Source organism: Arvicanthis niloticus, unplaced genomic scaffold (assembly GCF_011762505.2).
Source record: "Arvicanthis niloticus isolate mArvNil1 unplaced genomic scaffold, mArvNil1.pat.X pat_scaffold_1677_arrow_ctg1, whole genome shotgun sequence".
NCBI classification, from domain to species: Eukaryota; Metazoa; Chordata; class Mammalia; order Rodentia; family Muridae; genus Arvicanthis; species Arvicanthis niloticus.
Window position 1 is genome coordinate 363 of NW_023045601.1, and position 12,138 is coordinate 12,500.

The 12,138-nt window shown below is 51.5% G+C and overlaps 1 long non-coding RNA gene and 7 other non-coding genes across 8 annotated transcripts in view; all 8 read left to right on the forward strand.

The window, feature by feature from the left end:
- Positions 1-680: 680 nt before the first annotated feature.
- On the forward strand, positions 681-772 carry LOC117701651 (small nucleolar RNA SNORD116). The gene has a single exon (XR_004605789.1). It is a non-coding gene; the product is annotated as a small nucleolar RNA SNORD116 (small nucleolar RNA).
- A 631-nt stretch (positions 773-1,403) lies between these two features.
- Positions 1,404-11,960, forward strand: LOC143433899 (uncharacterized). Its single transcript, XR_013070248.1, has 6 exons — positions 1,404-2,322; positions 4,090-4,239; positions 6,005-6,153; positions 7,900-8,048; positions 9,815-9,964; positions 11,730-11,960. It is a non-coding gene; the product is annotated as an uncharacterized LOC143433899 (long non-coding RNA).
- Positions 2,578-2,671, forward strand: LOC117701648 (small nucleolar RNA SNORD116). The gene has a single exon (XR_004605787.1). It is a non-coding gene; the product is annotated as a small nucleolar RNA SNORD116 (small nucleolar RNA).
- On the forward strand, positions 4,495-4,588 carry LOC117701652 (small nucleolar RNA SNORD116). The gene has a single exon (XR_004605790.1). It is a non-coding gene; the product is annotated as a small nucleolar RNA SNORD116 (small nucleolar RNA).
- LOC117701655 (small nucleolar RNA SNORD116) lies at positions 6,408-6,501 on the forward strand. Its single transcript, XR_004605794.1, has one exon. It is a non-coding gene; the product is annotated as a small nucleolar RNA SNORD116 (small nucleolar RNA).
- On the forward strand, positions 8,305-8,398 carry LOC117701653 (small nucleolar RNA SNORD116). The gene has a single exon (XR_004605791.1). It is a non-coding gene; the product is annotated as a small nucleolar RNA SNORD116 (small nucleolar RNA).
- Positions 10,221-10,313, forward strand: LOC117701649 (small nucleolar RNA SNORD116). Its single transcript, XR_004605788.1, has one exon. It is a non-coding gene; the product is annotated as a small nucleolar RNA SNORD116 (small nucleolar RNA).
- Positions 11,961-12,134: 174 nt separating the features above from the next.
- The window catches only part of LOC117701654 (small nucleolar RNA SNORD116), a 94-nt gene continuing 90 nt past the window's right edge, over positions 12,135-12,138 (forward strand). The window contains exon 1 of the small nucleolar RNA XR_004605792.1: positions 12,135-12,138. This exon is cut by the window's right edge and continues 90 nt beyond it. This is a non-coding gene — a small nucleolar RNA (small nucleolar RNA SNORD116).

Consider the following 12,138-nt stretch of genomic DNA (forward strand, 5'->3'; position numbering starts at 1 on the left):
CCTGGCATGTGCTGTGTCCTCTAGAGCAGCTCAGATCTCATCCTGAAGGCCATGGAGTAGGGAGTGCCCAGGAAGCACTTGATAGCAAGGGCATGTTTTTGTCTCCGGCAAGGCTTGAGAGGAAAAGCATCCCTGATGTGGAAGGGCATGGCCCAGAGGTTGGCAAGAGCAGAGTGTTGAGGGCGCCTGTGTGGTCTCCGACCATGCCAAAAGAACAGCAAGCCCATCTCCATCCTTGTTTTGCATGGTCCCAGGTATGCGCATGTGCTCTCTGCTGTCTTCCCATAGTCGCATACATTGTCCAGCATGGGGCCATGGGTGACTTCCTTGAGGGGAAAATGCCCCACCACATAGGCTGCGGTTGACAGTGGCTGAATGAAGCTCCAGTGACCTGGTTTTGGGTCTTCCTGAAAGTCCTGAGCGCCAGAGGTCAGAGTAATGAACTCGAAATGCCCGATGCCTCAGGTGCTCAGGTCTTGGTGGAGCTGGGAGGAGCTGCCATCCTGCATCCTTCCATTCGGGACATGCAGCAGGCTGGGCCTCCTGGTGCTCCCAGGTTTGGGGCTTATGCCATTCTTCCTGGTAATGGATGGGCAATATCTTGCACTTCTTTCTCTCCCCGAAGCCTGAGCACTCCAGACTACCCAGATCCTCTCTGTGCATGGCACTCCATCGTGCTTGGATCTATGATGATTCCCAGTAAACATTCCTTGGAAAATCTGAACAAAATGGTGAAAACTCACTACCGCTTCTGTCATCGGGACTGAGGTCCGGCACCTTGGGTCACCCAGTCCTCTGGCGCAGACACAGGCTTCCCAAGCACTCTATTGGCCTTGCCTTCCTCAGGCTCTAGCCAGACTCTCTACAGATGGGCCTGTGCTTTGCCTACCCTCAGAACCATGGCCTAGAACAAAGCAGCCCCCTTTGCTCTATGTGGCATCTTCAGTGGCTGTTTGAGGAATGGCTTGGCAGAGACTGAGTAGAAAGCCTGCCAGCTCCAGGTGTGGCCTGCAGCCCAAGTGCAGAGTAGACTGTGAGGCAGAAGTAGATGCATGCAAGTGTGTTCAGGCTACCCAGATGCTTTGACATGAACAACCCTGCTGTTTGCTCCACAGAGTGACTATGGAAAGCTGGCTGCAGGTCCAATGTGGCCAGATGCCTTAGCAGTCTCAGGGACTGTATGACAGTAATGTAATCAGGTGGTTACCAAGAAGACTCTGTGTCTCATGCAGCAAGCTGGATTCCTGGGCCAGTGGCTTGGAAAGAGAACAGAGTTTGATAGGGGAAGGAAAGGGCCAAAGTCTGAGATAGAGTTGGGTGAAAACAGACATAGAGAAGAGAGAGACAGAGAGCGAGAGAGAGAGAGAGAGAGAGAGAGAGAGAGAGAGAGAGAGAGAGAGGGAGATAGTGGAAGAGGGAGAAGGAGAGAGAAAGAGAGAGAAACAAAGGTAGAGACAGAGAGAAAGTTAGAGAAGAAGAAGAAAGAGACTGAGAGACAGAGATCCCGATAGAGAGAGACAAAACAAATCTGGTGGTGCTTATGGACAAAGTAAGCCTGCTACTCCTATGCTGGTTATCAGAACCTTCAGAGGAGGTCAAATTCTGTCTCATGCTAGGACCCTGTAGTATGGAAGCATGTAGCTTTGTAGCCATGGTGGAAGATGCTCAAGTGGTGTGCAGAGATACTTAGAGACACAGGGTTTTGCTGGTGATGTTGGCCAGAGGTTCCACCTCATTCTCCTTTGCATTAGGCAAGAGGACCTGAGATTGTTCTTATCCGTTTTATTTTTGTTCTGCCATATTTGATTGAGAAGTACCCTCATTCTTTTGGCAAGGTTGTGCTGGGCGCTGGTGGAGAAGGTTGATGTGTTGGAGCTCCTGGCATGTGCTGTGTCCCTCTAGAGCAGCTCAGATATCATCCTGAAGGCCATGGAGTTAGGGGAGTGCCCAGGAAGCACTTGATAGCAAAGGGCATGTTTTGTCTCCAGGCAAGGCTTGAGAGGAAAAGCATCCCTGATGTGGAAGGGCAGGGCCCAGAGGTTGGCAAGAGCAGGAGTGTTGAGGGCGCCTGTGTGGTCTGACCATGCCAAAAGAAACAGCAAGCCCATCATCCATCCTGGTTTGCATGGGTCCCAGTGTAATGGCGGCATGTGCTCTCTGCTGTCTTCCCAGGGTCGCATACATTGTCCAGCATGGGCCATGGGTGACTTCCTTGAGGGGAAATGGCCCCACCACATAGGATGCGGTTTGACAGTGGCTGAATGAAGCTCCAGTGACCTGGTTTGGTCTTCCTGAAAGTCCTGAGAGCGCCAGAGGTCAAAGGTAAGGAACTCAGAAATGGCCCGAGGACTCAAGGTGCTCAGGTCTTGGTGGAGCTGGGAGGAGCTGCCATCCCTGCATCCTGTCCATTCGGGACATGCAGCAGGCTCAGGGCCTCCTGGTGCTCCCAGGTTTGGGGCTTAGGCCCATTCTTCCCTGGTAATGGATGGGCAATATCTTGCAATTCCTTGCTCTCCCCAAAGCCTGAGCACTCCAGACTACCCAGATCCTCTCTGTGCATGGCACTCCATCGTGCTTGGATCTATGATGATTCCCAGTCAAACATTCCTTGGAAAATCTGAACAAAATGAGTGAAAACTCACTACCGCTTCTGTCATCGGGACTGAGGTCCGGCACCTTGGGTCACCCAGGTCCTCTGGGCGTCAGACACAGGCTTGCCAAGCACTCTATTGGCCTTGCCTTCCTCAGGCTCTAGCCAGACTCTCTACAGATGGGCCTGTGCTTTGCCTACTCTGACAGAAACCATGGCCTAGAACAAAGCAGCCCCCTTTGCTCTAGTGGCATCTTCAGTGGCTGTTGAGGAATGGCTTGGCAGAGACTGAGTAGAAAGTCCTGCCAGCTCCAAGGTGTGGCCTGCAGCCCAAGTGCAGAGTAGACTGTGAGGCAGAAGTAGATGCATGCAAGTGTGTTCAGGCTACCCAGATGCTTTGACATGAACAACCCTGCTGTGTTGCTCCACAGAGTGACTATGGAAAGCTGGCTGCAGGTCCAATGTGGCCAGATGCCTTAGCATGTCTCAGGGACTGTATGACAGTAATGTAATCAGGTGGTTACCAAGAAGACTCTGTGTCTCATGCAGCAAGCTGGATTCCTGGGCCAGTGGCTTGGAAAGAGAACAGAGTTTGATAGGGGAAGGGAAAGGCCAAAGTCTGAGATAGAGTTGGGGAAAAACAGACATAGAGAAGAGAGAGACAGAGAGAGAGAGAGAGAGAGAGAGAGAGAGAGAGAGAGAGAGAGAGAGAGAGAGAGAGAGAGGAGGAGATAGTGGAAGAGGGAGAAGGAGAGAGAAAGAGAGAGAAACAAAGGTAGAGACAGAGAGAAAGTTAGAGAAGAAGAAGAAAGAGACTGAGAGACAGAGATCCCGATACAGAGAGACAAAACAAATCTGGTGGTGCTTATGGACAAAGTAAGCCTGCTACTCCTATGCTGGTTATCAGAACCTTCAGAGGAGGTCAAATTCTGTCTCATGCTAGGACCCTGTAGTATGGAAGCATGTAGCTTTGTAGCCATGGTGGAAGATGCTCAAGTGGTGTGCAGAGATACTTAGAGACACAGGGTTTTGCTGGTGATGTTGGCCAGAGCTTCCACCTCATTCTCCTTTGCATTAGGCAAGAGGACCTGAGATTGTTCTTATCCGTTTTATTTTTGTTCTGCCATATTTGATTGAGAAGTACCCTCATTCTTTTGGCAAGGTTGTGCTGGGCGCTGGTGGAGAAGGTTGATGTGTTGGAGCTCCTGGCATGTGCTGTGTCCCTCTAGAGCAGCTCAGATATCATCCTGAAGGCCATGGAGTTAGGGGAGTGCCCAGGAAGCACTTGATAGCAAAGGGCATGTTTTGTCTCCAGGCAAGGCTTGAGAGGAAAAGCATCCCTGATGTGGAAGGGCAGGGCCCAGAGGTTGGCAAGAGCAGGAGTGTTGAGGGCGCCTGTGTGGTCTGACCATGCCAAAAGAAACAGCAAGCCCATCATCCATCCTGGTTTGCATGGGTCCCAGTGTAATGGCGGCATGTGCTCTCTGCTGTCTTCCCAGGGTCGCATACATTGTCCAGCATGGGCCATGGGTGACTTCCTTGAGGGGAAATGGCCCCACCACATAGGATGCGGTTTGACAGTGGCTGAATGAAGCTCCAGTGACCTGGTTTGGTCTTCCTGAAAGTCCTGAGAGCGCCAGAGGTCAAAGGTAAGGAACTCAGAAATGGCCCGAGGACTCAAGGTGCTCAGGTCTTGGTGGAGCTGGGAGGAGCTGCCATCCCTGCATCCTGTCCATTCGGGACATGCAGCAGGCTCAGGGCCTCCTGGTGCTCCCAGGTTTGGGGCTTAGGCCCATTCTTCCCTGGTAATGGATGGGCAATATCTTGCAATTCCTTGCTCTCCCCAAAGCCTGAGCACTCCAGACTACCCAGATCCTCTCTGTGCATGGCACTCCATCGTGCTTGGATCTATGATGATTCCCAGTCAAACATTCCTTGGAAAATCTGAACAAAATGAGTGAAAACTCACTACCGCTTCTGTCATCGGGACTGAGGTCCGGCACCTTGGGTGACCCAAGGTGCTCTGGGCGTCAGACACAGGCTTGCCAAGCACTCTATTGGCCTTGCCTTCCTCAGGCTCTAGCCAGACTCTCTACAGATGGGCCTGTGCTTTGCCTACTCTGACAGAAACCATGGCCTAGAACAAAGCAGCCCCCTTTGCTCTAGTGGCATCTTCAGTGGCTGTTAAAGGAATGGCTTGGCAGAGACTGAGTAGAAAGTCCTGCCAGCTCCAAGGTGTGGCCTGCAGCCCAAGTGCAGAGTAGACTGTGAGGCAGAAGTAGATGCATGCATGTGTGTTCAGGCTACCCAGATATGCTTTGACATGAACAACCCTGCTGTGTTGCTCCACAGAGTGACTATGGAAAGCTGGCTGCAGGTCCAATGTGGCCAGATGCCTTAGCATGGTCTCAGGGACTGTATGACAGTAATGTAATCAGGTGGTTACCAAGAAGACTCTGTGTCTCATGCAGCAAGCTGGATTCCTGGGCCAGTGGCTTGGAAAGAGAACAGAGTTTGATAGAGGGAAGGAAAGGCCAAAGTCTGAGATTAGAGTTGGTGAAAAACAGACATAGAGCAGAGAGAGACAGAGAGAGAGAGAGAGAGAGAGAGAGAGAGAGAGAGAGAGAGAGAGAGAGAGGAGGGAGATAGTGGAAGAGGGAGAAGGAGAGAGAAAGAGAGAGAAACAAAGGTAGAGACAGAGAGAAATTTAGAGAAGAAGAAGAAAGAGACTGAGAGACAGAGATGCCCGATACAGAGAGACAAAACAAATCTGGTGGTGCTTATGGACAAAGTAAGCCTGCTACTCCTATGCTGGTTATCAGACCTTCAGAGGAGGTCAAATTCTGTCTCATGCTAGGACCCTGTAGTATGGAAGCATGTAGCTTTGTAGCCATGGTGGAAGATGCTCAAGTGGTTGTGCAGAGATACTTAGAGACACAGGGTTTTGCTGGTGATGTTGGCCAGAGCTTCCACCTCATTCTCCTTTGCATTAGGCAAGAGGACCTGAGATTGTTCTTATCCGTTTTATTTTTGTTCTGCCATATTTGATTGAGAAGTACCCTCATTCTTTTGGCAAGGTTGTGCTGGGCGCTGGTGGAGAAGGTTGATGTGTTGGAGCTCCTGGCATGTGCTGTGTCCCTCTAGAGCAGCTCAGATATCATCCTGAAGGCCATGGAGTTAGGGGAGTGCCCAGGAAGCACTTGATAGCAAAGGGCATGTTTTGTCTCCAGGCAAGGCTTGAGAGGAAAAGCATCCCTGATGTGGAAGGGCAGGGCCCAGAGGTTGGCAAGAGCAGGAGTGTTGAGGGCGCCTGTGTGGTCTGACCATGCCAAAAGAAACAGCAAGCCCATCATCCATCCTGGTTTGCATGGGTCCCAGTGTAATGGCGGCATGTGCTCTCTGCTGTCTTCCCAGGGTCGCATACATTGTCCAGCATGGGCCATGGGTGACTTCCTTGAGGGAAATGGCCCCACCACATAGGATGCGGTTTGACAGTGGCTGAATGAAGCTCCAGTGACCTGGTTTGGTCTTCCTGAAAGTCCTGAGAGCGCCAGAGGTCAAAGGTAAGGAACTCAGAAATGGCCCGAGGACTCAAGGTGCTCAGGTCTTGGTGGAGCTGGAGGAGCTGCCATCCCTGCATCCTGTCCATTCGGGACATGCAGCAGGCTCAGGGCCTCCTGGTGCTCCCAGGTTTGGGGCTTAGGCCCATTCTTCCCTGGTAATGGATGGGCAATATCTTGCAATTCCTTGCTCTCCCCAAAGCCTGAGCACTCCAGACTACCCAGATCCTCTCTGTGCATGGCACTCCATCGTGCTTGGATCTATGATGATTCCCAGTCAAACATTCCTTGGAAATCTGAACAAAATGAGTGAAAACTCACTACCCGCTTCTGTCATCGGGACTGAGGTCCGGCACCTTGGGTCACCCAGGTCCTCTGGGCGTCAGACACAGGCTTGCCAAGCACTCTATTGGCCTTGCCTTCCTCAGGCTCTAGCCAGACTCTCTACAGATGGGCCTGTGCTTTGCCTACTCTGACAGAAACCATGGCCTAGAACAAAGCAAGCCCCCTTTGCTCTAGTGGCATCTTCAGTGGCTGTTGAGGAATGGCTTGGCAGAGACTGAGTAGAAAAGTCCTGCCAGCTCCAAGTGTGGGCCTGCAGCCCAAGTGCAGAGTAGACTGTGAGGCAGAAGTAGATGCATGCAAGTGTGTTCAGGCTACCCAGATGCTTTGACATGAACAACCCCTGCTGTGTTGCTCCACAGAGTGACTATGGAAAGCTGGCTGCAGGTCCAATGTGCCCAGATGCCTTAGCATGTCTCAGGGGACTGTATGACAGTAATGTAATCAGGTGGTTACCAAGAAGACTCTGTGTCTCATGCAGCAAGCTGGATTCCTGGGCCAGTGGCTTGGAAAGAGAACAGAGTTTGATAGGGGAAGGGAAAGGCCAAAGTCTGAGATAGAGTTGGGGAAAAACAGACATAGAGAAGAGAGAGACAGAGGGAGAGAGAGAGAGAGAGAGAGAGAGAGAGAGAGGAGGGAGATAGTGGAAGAGGGAGAAGGAGAGAGAAAGAGAGAGAAACAAAGGTAGAGACAGAGAGAAAGTTAGAGAAGAAGAAGAAAGAGACTGAGAGACAGAGATCCCGATACAGAGAGACAAAACAAATCTGGTGGTGCTTATGGACAAAGTAAGCCTGCTACTCCTATGCTGGTTATCAGACCTTCAGAGGAGGTCAAATTCTGTCTCATGCCTAGGACCCTGTAGTATGGAAGCATGTAGCTTTGTAGCCATGGTGGAAGATGCTCGAGTGGTGTGCAGAGATACTTAGAGACACAGGGTTTTGCTGGTGATGTTGGCCAGAGCTTCCACCTCATTCTCCTTTGCATTAGGCAAGAGGACCTGAGATTGTTCTTATCCGTTTTATTTTGTTCTGCCATATTTGATTGAGAAGTACCCTCATTCTTTTGGCAAGGTTGTGCTGGGCGCTGGTGGAGAAGGTTGATGTGTTGGAGCTCCTGGCATGTGCTGTGTCCCTCTAGAGCAGCTCAGATATCATCCTGAAGGCCATGGAGTTAGGGGAGTGCCCAGGAAGCACTTGATAGCAAAGGGCATGTTTTGTCTCCAGGCAAGGCTTGAGAGGAAAAGCATCCCTGATGTGGAAGGGCAGGGCCCAGAGGTTGGCAAGAGCAGGAGTGTTGAGGGCGCCTGTGTGGTCTGACCATGCCAAAAGAAACAGCAAGCCCATCATCCATCCTGGTTTGCATGGGTCCCAGTGTAATGGCGGCATGTGCTCTCTGCTGTCTTCCCAGGGTCGCATACATTGTCCAGCATGGGCCATGGTGACTTCCTTGAGGGGAAATGGCCCCACCACATAGGATGCGGTTTGACAGTGGCTGAATGAAGCTCCAGTGACCTGGTTTGGTCTTCCTGAAAGTCCTGAGAGCGCCAGAGGTCAAAGGTAAGGGAACTCAGAAATGGCCCGAGGACTCAAGGTGCTCAGGTCTTGGTGGAGCTGGGAGGAGCAGCCATCCCTGCATCCTATCCATTCGGGACATGCAGCAGGCTCAGGGCCTCCTGGTGCTCCCAGGTTTGGGGCTTAGGCCCATTCTTCCCTGGTAATGGATGGGCAATATCTTGCAATTCCTTGCTCTCCCCAAAGCCTGAGCACTCCAGACTACCCAGATCCTCTCTGTGCATGGCACTCCATCGTGCTTGGATCTATGATGATTCCCAGTCAAACATTCCTTGGAAAATCTGAACAAAATGAGTGAAAACTCACTACCGCTTCTGTCATCGGGACTGAGGTCCGGCACCTTGGGTCACCCAGGTCCTCTGGGCGTCAGACACAGGCTTGCCAAGCACTCTATTGGCCTTGCCTTCCTCAGGCTCTAGCCAGACTCTCTACAGATGGGCCTGTGCTTTGCCTACTCTGACAGAAACCATGGCCTAGAACAAAGCAGCCCCCTTTGCTCTAGTGGCATCTTCAGTGGCTGTTGAGGAATGGCTTGGCAGAGACTGAGTAGAAAGTCCTGCCAGCTCCAAGGTGTGGCCTGCAGCCCAAGTGCAGAGTAGACTGTGAGCAGAAGTAGATGCATGCAAGTGTGTTCAGGCTACCCAGATGCTTTGACATGAACAACCCTGCTGTGTTGCTCCACAGAGTGACTATGGAAAGCTGGCTGCAGGTCCAATGTGGCCAGATGCCTTAGCATGTCTCAGGGACTGTATGACAGTAATGTAATCAGGTGGTTACCAAGAAGACTCTGTGTCTCATGCAGCAAGCTGGATTCCTGGGCCAGTGGCTTGGAAAGAGAACAGAGTTTGATAGGGGAAGGGAAAGGCCAAAGTCTGAGATAGAGTTGGGGAAAAACAGACATAGAGAAGAGAGAGACAGAGGGAGAGAGAGAGAGAGAGAGAGAGAGAGAGAGAGAGAGAGAGAGAGAGAGAGAGAGGAGGGAGATAGTGGAAGAGGGAGAAGGAGAGAGAAAGAGAGAGAAACAAAGGTAGAGACAGAGAGAAAGTTAGAGAAGAAGAAGAAAGAGACTGAGAGACAGAGATCCCGATACAGAGAGACAAAACAAATCTGGTGGTGCTTATGGACAAAGTAAGCCTGCTACTCCTATGCTGGTTATCAGGACCTTCAGAGGAGGTCAAATTCTGTCTCATGCTAGGACCCTGTAGTATGGAAGCATGTAGCTTTGTAGCCATGGTGGAAGATGCTCAAGTGGTGTGCAGAGATACTTAGAGACACAGGGTTTTGCTGGTGATGTTGGCCAGAGCTTCCACCTCATTCTCCTTTGCATTAGGCAAGAGGACCTGAGATTGTTCTTATCCGTTTTATTTTTGTTCTGCATATTTGATTGAGAAGTACCCTCATTCTTTTGGCAAGGTTGTGCTGGGCGCTGGTGGAGAAGGTTGATGTGTTGGAGCTCCTGGCATGTGCTGTGTCCCTCTGGAGCAGCTCAGATATCATCCTGAAGGCCATGGAGTTAGGGGAGTGCCCAGGAAGCACTTGATAGCAAAGGGCATGTTTTGTCTCCAGGCAAGGCTTGAGAGGAAAAAGCATCCTGATGTGGAAGGGCAGGGCCCAGAGGTTGGCAAGAGGCAGGAGTGTTGAGGGCGCCTGTGTGGTCTGACCATGCCAAAAGAAACAGCAAGCCCATCATCCATCCTGGTTTGCATGGGTCCCAGTGTAATGGCGGCATGTGCTCTCTGCTGTCTTCCCAGGGTCGCATACATTGTCCAGCATGGGCCATGGGTGACTTCCTTGAGGGGAAATGGCCCCACCACATAGGATGCGGTTTGACAGTGGCTGAATGAAGCTCCAGTGACCTGGTTTGGTCTTCCTGAAAGTCCTGAGAGCGCCAGAGGTCAAAGGTAAGGAACTCAGAAATGGCCCGAGGACTCAAGGTGCTCAGGTCTTGGTGGAGCTGGGAGGAGCTGCCATCCCTGCATCCTGTCCATTCGGGACATGCAGCAGGCTCAGGGCCTCCTGGTGCTCCCCAGGTTTGGGGCTTAGGCCCATTCTTCCCTGGTAATGGATGGGCAATATCTTGCAATTCCTTGCTCTCCCCAAAGCCTGAGCACTCCAGACTACCCAGATCCTCTCTGTGCATGGCACTCCATCGTGCTTGGATCTATGATGATTCCCGTCAAACATTCCTTGGAAAATCTGAACAAAATGAGTGAAAACTCACTACCGCTTCTGTCATCGGGACTGAGGTCCGGCACCTTGGGTCACCCAGGTCCTCTGGGCGTCAGACACAGGCTTGCCAAGCACTCTATTGGCCTTGCCTTCCTCAGGCTCTAGCCAGACTCTCTACAGATGGGCCTGTGCTTTGCCTACTCTGACAGAAACCATGGCCTAGAACAAAGCAGCCCCCTTTGCTCTTGTGGCATCTTCAGTGGCTGTTGATGAATGGCTTGGCAGAGACTGAGTAGAAAGTCCTGCCAGCTCCAAGGTGTGGCCTGCAGCCCAAGTGCAGAGTAGACTGTGAGGCAGAAGTATATGCATGCAAGTGTGTTCAGGCTAACCAGATGCTTTGACATGAACAACCCTGCTGTGTTGCTCCACAGAGTGACTATGGAAAGCTGGCTGCAGGTCCAATGTGGCCAGATGCCTTAGCATGTCTCAGGGACTGTATGACAGTAATGTAATCAGGTGGTTACCAAGAAGACTCTGTGTCTCATGCAGCAAGCTGGATTCCTGGGCCAGTGGCTTGGAAAGAGAACAGAGTTTGATAGGGGAAGGGAAAGGCCAAAGTCTGAGATAGAGTTGGGGAAAAACAGACATAGAGAAGAGAGAGACCAGAGGAGAGAGAGAGAGAGAGAGAGAGAGAGAGAGAGAGAGAGAGAGAGAGAGAGGAGGGAGATATGTGGAAGAGGGAGAAGGAGAGAGAAAGAGAGAGAAACAAAGGTAGAGACAGAGAGAAAGTTAGAGAAGAAGAAGAAAGAGACTGAGAGACAGAGATCCCGATACAGAGAGACAAAACAAATCTGGTGGTGCTTATGGACAAAGTAAGCCTGCTACTCCTATGCTGGTTATCAGGACCTTCAGAGGAGGTCAAATTCTGTCTCATGCTAGGACCCTGTAGTATGGAAGCATGTAGCTTTGTAGCCATGGTGGAAGATGCTCAAGTGGTGTGCAGAGATACTTAGAGACACAGGGTTTTGCTGGTGATGTTGGCCAGAGCTTCCACCTCATTCTCCTTTGCATTAGGCAAGAGGACCTGAGATTGTTCTTATCCGTTTTATTTTTGTTCTGCCATATTTGATTGAGAAGTACCCTCATTCTTTTGGCAAGGGTGTGCTGGGGCGCTGGTGGAGAAGGTTGATGTGTTGGAGCTCCTGGCATGTGCTGTGTCCCTCTAGAGCAGCTCAGATATCATCCTGAAGGCCATGGAGTTAGGGGAGTGCCCAGGAAGCACTTGATAGCAAAGGGCATGTTTTTGTCTCCAGGCAAGGCTTGAGAGGAAAAGCATCCCTGATGTGGAAGGGCAGGGCCCAGAGGTTGGCAAGAGCAGGAGTGTTGAGGGCGCCTGTGTGGTCTGACCATGCCAAAAGAAACAGCAAGCCCATCATCCATCCTGGTTTGCATGGGTCCCAGTGTAATGGCGGCATGTGCTCTCTGCTGTCTTCCCAGGGTCGCATACATTGTCCAGCATGGGCCATGGGTGACTTCCTTGAGGGGAAATGGCCCCACCACATAGGATGCGGTTTGACAGTGGCTGAATGAAGCTCCAGTGACCTGGTTTGGTCTTCCTGAAAGTCCTGAGAGCGCCAGAGGTCAAAGGTAAGGAACTCAGAAATGGCCCGAGGACTCAAGGTGCTCAGGTCTTGGTGGAGCTGGGAGGAGCTGCCATCCCTGCATCCTGTCCATTCGGGACATGCAGCAGGCTCAGGGCCTCCTGGTGCTCCCAGGTTTGGGGCTTAGGCCCATTCTTCCCTGGTAATGGATGGGCAATATCTTGCAATTCCTTGCTCTCCCCAAAGCCTGAGCACTCCAGACTACCCAGATCCTCTCTGTGCATGGCACTCCATCGTGCTTGGAT